At 39.8% G+C, this 10,080-nt stretch overlaps 1 long non-coding RNA gene and 1 pseudogene across 2 annotated transcripts in view; one reads left to right on the forward strand and one right to left on the reverse strand.

The window, feature by feature from the left end:
• Positions 1 to 10,080, forward strand: part of LOC146458991 (uncharacterized) — a 66,169-nt gene that overhangs the window by 33,471 nt on the left and 22,618 nt on the right. The gene's annotated exons all lie outside the window — the stretch shown is intronic.
• LOC146458993 (NCK-interacting protein with SH3 domain-like) overlaps positions 1 to 10,080 on the reverse strand; it is a 59,277-nt pseudogene that overhangs the window by 18,018 nt on the left and 31,179 nt on the right. The gene's annotated exons all lie outside the window — the stretch shown is intronic.

Below are 10,080 nucleotides of genomic sequence, written 5' to 3' on the forward strand. Positions count from 1 at the left end.
TTCCAGCCTCCAACCAGCCAGCACTGAATACCGAAATACGGTTGTGAATCATAGCATGCAAGATGTGATGTAACCGTAGCCAGAATGGTCATCGATTTTCCTCATGTAAAAGTTAGAATACAAACAGCGTGGAACTCCCACAAGCGTTTCTAGTGAGAATAGGGTATCGTCGATCAGCCACAAATTTAAGAACTTGGTGTCGCGGATACATCACCTGGGCTTCAGAAGCCCGATTATCATGGGAGGACAAGGTGGGGCGCCATAACTTGCCCCTCTCTACCCCAGACGTGCACTACCCGTCTAAATGCGTTCTAAAATCGTGCCCGTGAAAAACTGCTAAAAATATTGGCATGAAGGGTGGTTTTTTAAAATGTCAACCTTGAGACTTTGGTATCAAGTGGGATTGTTCCTAGCTAGTCTAATTCTCCTGCCCCTTTCTTTCGAACTCATTGAACTTCAGTCTATAATGTATATTGAATTAAAGTCTCAAATGTACATTTGAATAAATATTAGTTTCAAATACACGCTTTAAAAGGACTCATCTATTGCACTTTGCGTAAAGTAATACTGCTCTATTGCATCAACGCAAGTAGCCAGAGCGCAAGAGTTAATATGTAAACAAATAAGCGACGAGAAAGGTACTTGACATTTAGGAAGCTTTAGTTTAAAAAAAGTGATATATTCGTCTTGGCAAGCCTTCTCTGAGATCTATACAAGCGGAATTTAAGGAAAGAAACAGATAAGAAATACAAACTAGCTCAATCACTGCGGCCCTTCATCCGCTAGCTAACAGACAGCAGCGGACTTCCGATGAACGTATTAAATTGTAACCGATATACGTGTACTAAAGAAATACGCTTTATATCAGGGGATCCATTGACAAGGAACTTAACCATCACTGTATATGAGTAGTGAGGGGCGCACCACGGTTTCCTCTTTTTCGCGGGGGAATCTCATTAATACGCGGGGGCATAAATTAACGACGATGACGTCACCGCCCATTGTCTTGATCACGCATTATAGGATGACGTCATATTTAAGTTTAGTCTTACCAACAGGTTATGAACTGGTTTGACAGGTTGATCAATGATGTCATGCTCTATTTTTAACTTATGGCAGTCATGGTCGGTATTACCGGTTTGACAGGTTTTTGAAGTTATTTTTGGATACATGACATCATATAGTATATTACATACATACTTTATTGTATAGCTCTCCTTGGGGGGTTTTTCTGTCATACATGAAAATAAAAATAATAATAACAATAATGAAAACTATTTACATTTGGATGATAATATAGAGAGAAAGAAAAAAATACGATAATAAAAAAAACGATGAATTAAAAAATTCTTAAAAAGTCTTTTTTTAAAAAAAAACGCTACGTTTTCCCGTGTTTCTGATATGCTTCAATAAATGATTGTAGATTTTTTTGCTCCACCGAAGGTGAAAGGTGCCCTTTGGCCTTTCGGAAGCCTACACTTGGGCAGTATGAAGTCATTATTTTGCCTGGCGTTCCTTTGGTGAATTTTTGAAGGGTGTTGAAGTCATTCTCGAAGATAATCGGGAGTTAGGTTGTTCATTCATTCGTATACAGTAGTCTATTTTCATTGTCCGTAAGCGTATGAAAAAGCGATTACTGCCAAGCACATTATTCACGAATTGTGAGTTTCAGTAATAATCATACATTTTCAGTGATTCTATTTTGGATGAATTTGATCGAGATTGTGATTTTGTTGGTTATAGAAGATGAAATCATACATCAGACATCGGACGCGTGTTTCGATTCACGCACCGTTACTTAAGCTATTATGTTAATTAAGTTGAACTTTGTCGAGGATTAAACAGTAAAAACAGTCTTTTGTTGTCTTTGTCTATGAATAAGAATATTACGGTTGATCGATTCCTGGCTGCTTAAATTAATTTGCATGTTATGTTTGGCGCGCCCTGAAAAAAGTAAACACTCTCAGAATTTACTGAAAATTCTTTATTTAAATCGTTCAACAATTCAAGTACAAAGCAAAGTTCTTATTAGAGCGTTAATCATCTTTATCCTCTTCATCGCTAGGGGGATAGAATGTCATTTTTGATGTCCTTTCATCCTTGTGTGTGATTGTGCCACAATTTAATTAAAATTCATCCTCTTGAGAAGCCTTATATGGATGATTTCTGTGAATTCGCCGGGATCTTCTTGAGGGACGATCATTGTCATCCAGGTAGTTTTTAAACCGAATTCGAGGTGGTTTTTTTCTTTTCTGCGTAGGTGAGGGTACTGTGGGAGGGGGTGTTAAGATGGACGAGGGAAGTGACGCTTCCGCGGCCGTCGCTTGTGTTGCGATTGGTTCCTGGGCAGCGGTCGCCTGTATAACCGTGGGAGTTTGGACAGCGGCCGCCTGTACAGTCACTGGTTCTTGATCTGGCATATGATTGCTAGAAATTTGTCTCTGTTCTTCAGAGTAGGGTGGATTTGATTCTTTGAGTCTGGAATTCAACTGTTGTTTAAACGTCAAATACTTGTTTTGCAGCTGCATGTAATGCTTTGCTCTTTCGTCATCTCCAAGGTCTGATCGTGAGAGAAGACCATCCATTGAATCTTGTAATTTCTTCATTACTGGAACTACTGGGGGAGTCATTACGTTATAATGTTTGAGGTACTGTAGTAGTTCCTGCGAGATATTGTCCGGTACCGCTACGTTATCAAATCGTTCTTCGCCAGGTAGAACGTTCGTTCGCAATCTACAGTTGTCTTGAGTGGTGGTTTTAAGGTCAACTAGGAGATAACCAAAGTGCCTCTGTACGGCCTGCTCATAGTGATTAATAAAGAAATCGGTGTGCCTGGGATACATTTGCTTAGCCAGGGTCAGCACTTGAAGTTTATCCCGGGGGTTCTTGAAAAGGACTAAGTAGTGACTGTTTAAGCTGATACTTCGACTGCCTTTTCCTTGATGAAATAAGTTCTGCACAATGTAAATTATGCTTAGGTTGCGATGATGGGATCCTCTTGTAAACAGGTTGACGATTCGCTTGTCTTCACCGGCATCAACCATCTGATCATCGATCACCATTAAGTTGCGTTGGTGGATGTCAAAATAGGAGTCATGCTCTAGATTGGAAGGAATACCTCTGATAAATTCTATATTTGGCATTATTGCCATCAATTCTAGATAAGCGGGCTGCCACTGCGAATAGCACCAAACAATCCTCTCTGGTGGTAGGCTGATTGCTCTTTGAGCCTGTTGCAACAAAGATTTTACCCAGACAGTCTTTCCTGATCCGGTCATCCCAGCAACCATACAAGTAAATGGATGTACAAATTGAAACCGCTGACACTTTTCTACAGAAAACGGCATAGCTCTGAAAGGAGTGAAACCAGCATTGCGGTGTTTAGACATCACGTGTCTTTGCATACTATCTTTTCTACTAAAGGATTTTTCGCAGAAGGAACAGAACCAACTCATGTCATTTCGGCAAAGACTTAACGTAAATTGAAAAAAGCGTCGAATGTGTCACATTTATATAGAATTAACCCCTATTGTTTTCGCCACCACCCCCACCTCCACCACCACATTTCTATTGTTTTGCTCCACCACCGCCACCGCCCCTCCTCCACCACCACGTTTCTATTGTTTTAACTCCACCACCACCACCACATTTCTATTGTTTTCCCTCCACCACCGCCACCGCCCCCACCTCCACCACCACGTTGCTATTGTTTTAACTCCACCACCACCACTACCACATTTCTATTGTTTTAACTCCACCACCACCACCACCACCACGTTTCTATTGTTTTCCCTCCACCACCACCACCTCCCCCACCTTCACAGCCACGTTTCTATTGTTTTAACTCCACCACCACATTTCTATTGTTTTTCCCTCCAGCACCTCCTCCTTCTCCTCAAGTCTATTACTTCCCCCACATCCTACACAATAAAAGGGGAACTTACTTTCTTAAACTCATTCCGTGATCATGTCTCGCGTTGTAAAGAACAACCGGGGTTTCCTTCAGCTCCTTTCTGATTGCCCTTCCAAGCAGCGTCATTTTCTCTTGAGAACAGCTACTCCACAGCAGTTGCATGCGTTATTGCAAGTTATTTATAATGTACTTACAGAAAACATACCAGTGTCTGAAGAAGTTAGGGCCATATTGCGTTCGCATAAGGATGCTCTTCTAAATCTTGCTCAGCGAAATGTTCCTTACAAGACAAAGAAACGCATCCTTGTGCAAGAGGGCAGTGGGTTTATACAAGAATTACTGACCCCTGCAATTAGTAGCTTGGGGTATCTTATGTTATAAAAGAGACCGTGGATTCTGAATGTTGGTCATTTGTGTCTCTCTTTTAACGAGTGCTGGTCGATATGAAAAGAAAGATGGATTGGGATAAAGAGAAGGAAAGTGAAATGGAGGATTACTCAACCTCTGATGAGGAAAGTGACGAAGAAGAACCCCGGATAAAAGATGTCTTGAACAACCTTTCCAACGCCGTTTCCAGAAAGCACGCTTCTGAACTATTGCATAGTATGGCTGCTTCTAAAAATATCTTGTTCTGGACACCTAGTGGACTGTTACTCCGAAACCAGCGCGCAATACCAGTAACAAACATCTCAGAGCTGGTCGAGTATGTGTTACTCCCTCATAACGAAGATGTCGCCAAACCCCGTGCGCTCAATACTTTCCTAGATGGACTAGCAGAGCTCGGAGTGAATAAGCGACTGATCAAAAATAAAAAACTTCTAAGCGATTTGTTAGAAAAAGAAAGAGGATACCAGGATAAAGAGGACGAATCAGGTAATGAGGCTAATGATGAAAACTTGTCGGACAGCAGTGAAGAGGAGGAAACCAGTTCTGAAAATAGCCAACCTGAAGAGTCTCATAACAGCAGCCTGGAAAGTGATTGGGAAGAAGAAGAGGCCGAGAATAGTAGCGACTCAGTTGAAAATTCAACGATAGCTCAGGCAAAAGTTCATGATCCGTGCCGACACTGCAACAGTTCACATGGATATGATACCGTAGTCATGAAATGTCCTAAGTGCTTTTGGGAAGATAACTGTAAAGTTTGCCCTATATGTGATCACAAGATTCCTCTTGAACGAAAGCACGCCAAGGAATCTCTCCGTCGATGTTATGATTGTGGAGCGATCACACACATGGATGAAAGGACATCAAAAATGACATTCTATCCCCCTAGCGATGAAGAGGATAAAGATGATTAACGCTGTCATAAGAACTTTGCTTTGTACTTGAATTGTTGAACGATTTAAATAAAGAATTTTCAGTAAATTCTGAGAGTGTTTACTTTTTTTAGTGCGCGCCAAACATAACATGCAAATTAATTTAAGCAGGCAGGAATCGATCAACCGTAATATTCTTATTCATAGACAAAGACAACAAAAGACTGTTTTTACTGTTTAATCCTCGACAAAGCTCAACTTAATTAACATAATAGCTTAAGTAACGGTGCGTGAATCGAAACACGCGTCCGATGTCTGATGTATGATTTCATCTTCTATAACCAACAAAATCACAATCTCGATCAAATTCATCCAAAATAGAATCACTGAAAATGTATGATTATTACTGAAACTCACAATTCGTGAATAATGTGCTTGGCAGTAATCGCTTTTTCATACGCTTACGGGCAATGAAAATAGACTACTGTATACGAATGAATGAACAACCTAACTCCCGATTATCTTCGAGAATGACTTCAACACCCTTCAAAAATTCACCAAAGGAACGCCAGGCAAAATAATGACTTCATACTGCCCAAGTGTAGGCTTCCGAAAGGCCAAAGGGCACCTTTCACCTTCGGTGGAGCAAAAAAATCTACAATCATTTATTGAAGCATATCAGAAACACGGGAAAACGTAGCGTTTTTTTTTAAAAAAAGACTTTTTAAGAATTTTTTAATTCATCGTTTTTTTTATTATCGTATTTTTTTCCTTTCTCTCTATATTATCATCCAAATGTAAATAGTTTTCATTATTGTTATTATTATTTTTATTTTCATGTATGACAGAAAAACCCCCCAAGGAGAGCTATACAATAAAGTATGTATGTAATATACTATATGATGTCATGTATCCAAAAATAACTTCAAAAACCTGTCAAACCGGTAATACCGACCATGACTGCCATAAGTTAAAAATAGAGCATGACATCATTGATCAACCTGTCAAACCAGTTCATAACCTGTTGGTAAGACTAAACTTAAATATGACGTCATCCTATAATGCGTGATCAAGACAATGGGCGGTGACGTCATCGTCGTTAATTTATGCCCCCGCGTATTAATGAGATTCCCCCGCGAAAAAGAGGAAACCGTGGTGCGCCCCTCACTACTCATATGCTCAAGATATGGGTAAGTTATCACACTTTCACCCCACCCGAGGGGAATTTGCCTTTGATCTTGTGATGTCTGACACGAGTGCAAACTACCCAGAAGAATCCACTCATTCAGTGCCGTTGAGTCGTCTCTCAAGCGACTCCACTTTACCTTTGGTCTCAATGTCGTAGTCAGGAATATAATCTAAGGCCTCAGAATCGATTAAACACTCAGAATTTGGACTACTCCATGACATTTCTAACCCGTAATAAAGTAAACAGGAGAAATGTGGAAAATGATCATCAATGAAGAAACTACCCGGTTCCCCGGCTGACGTCAATTTGTCAGGACCCAGACCTCTCACAGCGCGGTAGCAAACGAGAACATCGATAGCAACGTGAGGATTTTAAGAATTTTCTTAATTTCTATATTTATCATCTCCAAGTCGTTCATATTTTGTCATTATGCAAAAAAAAAAAAAAAATTTAGGGGTTAGGGGCACTTTAAGGTCAGTTACGTGATCTTCGATTGCAAAGACCCTTTCAGAAACGACGCCCACTAGTTTTGCGGCAGCCCTCGTAAACCTTGCGGGCAATAGCTTGGTAAGATATTGTAATCGCTTCCTTGGATGCAACTATTTTGTGCTTACTCCAAGAACAACGGCAAGCCACCTGACTTCACTTCACGGGATTTTCAGGGCGTATATTAGCCTGATCGGGCTCGTTATGCATGACTGTAGTAAGCTTCACTGATTTGGGTTTGTCTGTCTGGTCTTCCTGCACCAAATATTGAAATGCTCCTTTCAATGTTTACTTTTCAGTTTGAGTTTCAAGGATAAATCACCCTGAAAACGTTTTAAAAAGCATTTTGGTGCTGGAAACCGTGCCTTCAGCTGTTGAAGACATCAGAGTTCAGAAGGTAAGCGTGAACAAAGAGTCGTTACTGACAACCAGTCACTTAACTAACTAGTGAGCATGTTACATAAAAATTGTTATCACTTTGGGTAGACTGTTCACAGTCCCCCTATTTTTCCGTGGGATTCTCGAGACCGGTACGCTTCGATGACTTCGATAGAACCGCCGCCATCTTGGTTTGTAAAAGCGAGCGCCATCAGGGGAGAGTGTCTAAACTACCGAGGGGAGCGGGAGTGGGTGTTAGTATAGTGAGGGAGGGGAAGCGAAAAAATTATTTTTCCCGCCGCCTCCCAACTTCGCTCCCCTCCCCTCGGTAGTTTAGACGCTCTCCCCAGATCGCGCTCGCTTTTACAAACCAAGATCGAAGCGTACCGGTTTCGAAAATCCCACGGAAAAATAGGGGGACTGTGAACAGTTTACACTTTGAGAAACCACAATATTTATTTATTTATTTATTTATTTATTTATTTATTTGCCCAAGATCAACAGCTATTACAATATTTCATTAATCACTGTAGTGACAGTATTGAGTAGGAAGTCTAGCAGACACCTTTGTAGGTTTATCGAGGAGACCACCCTTACTGTTACTAATAACTCAGGCGATATATGAAATCATATCTATGTTAAATTATAAATTCCTATAATAAAACAAAAAAAAAGCTTTTTGCTCTCTGCAGTTCTGTTATTTTCAGTGAGTATCGTCTTAGTGAGCAAATCAATTTCTTTCAACCCAATCCGCAGGCTCGTTTCGAAAATTATCGGATATATTTGTACAAAGCGAAACTCTAGACTCGTAGTACGATGGCCTACTAAAAAATCTGGTAGGGCTCTGGGAACTAGAATGACTGTTGGTGGGTTCCTTTACAATTATTTACATGATTTCTTTTTTATTTGCGTTGTTTCTTTTCAATTTTTGTGGTTTCTTTTTGTCTGCATGTCTTTACTTGCATGGTTCTTTTTTTGTTTGCGTGGTTTCATTTTTATTTGCATGATTTCTTTTTTGTTTGCCTGGTTTCTTTTCAATTTTTATGGTTTCTTTTTTTCTGCATGTTTCGTCTTTACTTGCATTGTTCTTTTTTCATTGGCGTGGTTTCATTTTTATTTGCGTGGTTTCTTTTCTATCTGCGTGGTTTCATTTTTATTTGCGTGTTTTCTTTTTTATTTGCGTGGTTTCTTTTCTATTTGCCTGTTTTCTTTTTTTATTTGCGTGATTTCTTTTATGTTTGCAGCGTTTCCCTTGTGGGCCATCAAAACTGATAGGAATCTCGTCTAGAAAATGACAGAGAGAGTGAAACTAATGAACGATACTGAAAACAATGAGTGAAATTTGTAAGTTTGATTTGTATTTTCTGCTTCCATTTTAACCCCATAACTTCTTAGATGGATTATTTCAAATATCTCTGAGGAATTCTAATGAATGCTTATAATCAAGTCTATGCCACGATGACTTTAATTTGATTTTGTTAATAATGTTCTGTGAATACTGGGGAATTGTTCACCCTGAGTTGAAACTGAAGCAGTCTTATTATAAAGGAATTAGCTCCGCAATGGTTTGGAAAACAAAAGATTTGTAGAATTTCTTTCGCACATTACAGTGTTCAACATCTCAGGAAGCGAAGGCATGCCAATCTGTTTGTGCAACCATGTTCGAATGTTGGGCTAGTATAGGCCGCCAGGGTTTTTGCCTAAAAGTCTTAAATGTGATCGTCGTTGTCTTCCAAAAGGGCTTTCAAAATCATTAAAAAATTGCACAAATATCTAGTAGATATTTAGATCTTGATTACTGAGCAACTTTCACATGATCAGTGTGACCTAAAAGGGCACTTTCGCGCTGCTTTCCACTCGAAAACCAAGACCGAAGAACGAGGCACCCCAAAACTCAAAAACGAAGCACCCAAGGTCGAAAACGAAGCAGTCTAGGTCGAAAACGAAGCGCCCATTTTTCAATCAATTACAATCACTTCAACAGAGTCAACAGAGGCGAAAAACCACATTTATGTTGATTAGATAGATAGATTGTTCAGTGTTAAAGAACTGAAAGGCTTTAACAGAAGAAAAATATCAACAAAAGGTAAAGCTTGACATGCTTTATTCACGTAGAAAACAGGTGTGGCGTTTTCAATTAGTCATTTGTAGTAGTAAGGAAATTTTTTCTATATTTTTTACTTATTTGTATATATTATGTTTTCAGTTTCGTACAATTTAATTATTTGTGCACGCAATTCAGTCTTCAAACTGCGAAGTGTATTTTAATAAACGGTCTATGACGAAGGGTTTAGTTTTAATTGAGTCAGTGATGCGGAAATTCATTTTCAACAACTCGCAGTTGAATAGTTTTGCGCAGCACTCTATCCGTTATCGCGCTTGATTCGTGACTAAATTTCGACCCTGAATAAAACAAAACAAAACCCTAAGTCGGCCTTAACAACTGAGTGTTTCGTTTTCGACCTATGTGCTTTGTTTTCGACCACGAGTGTTTCGTTTTCGAGTTTTAGGGTGCTTTGTTTTCGACCACGAGTGTTTCGTTTTCGAGTTTTAGGGTGCTTTGTTTGCGACCAAGAGTGTTTGAAGGAAAATGAAGCGAGACTAGTAATGTTTAATTTGGCCTTAAAATTTTTTTGGGCAAAAAATCGACTCTCGAAGGTATCCGGTCCTGCCAACTCTCACGATTTGACTGTGTGACTTACGGCATATGGTATCAACTCACGGTCTCACGATTTGGCCTCCAAATCTCAAGCTAGGGGTATAGAATGGTCAATCCGAGACTTTGCGAGACTGCGAGACCCAAACCTTAATATCGATCCGAGCCCGAGACTTTACCTGTAATAAGTCCGAGCCCGAGA

The sequence above is a fragment of the Pavona decussata genome, unplaced genomic scaffold (assembly GCF_977016875.1).
Source record: "Pavona decussata unplaced genomic scaffold, jaPavDecu1.1 SCAFFOLD_223, whole genome shotgun sequence".
NCBI classification, from domain to species: domain Eukaryota; kingdom Metazoa; phylum Cnidaria; class Anthozoa; order Scleractinia; family Agariciidae; genus Pavona; species Pavona decussata.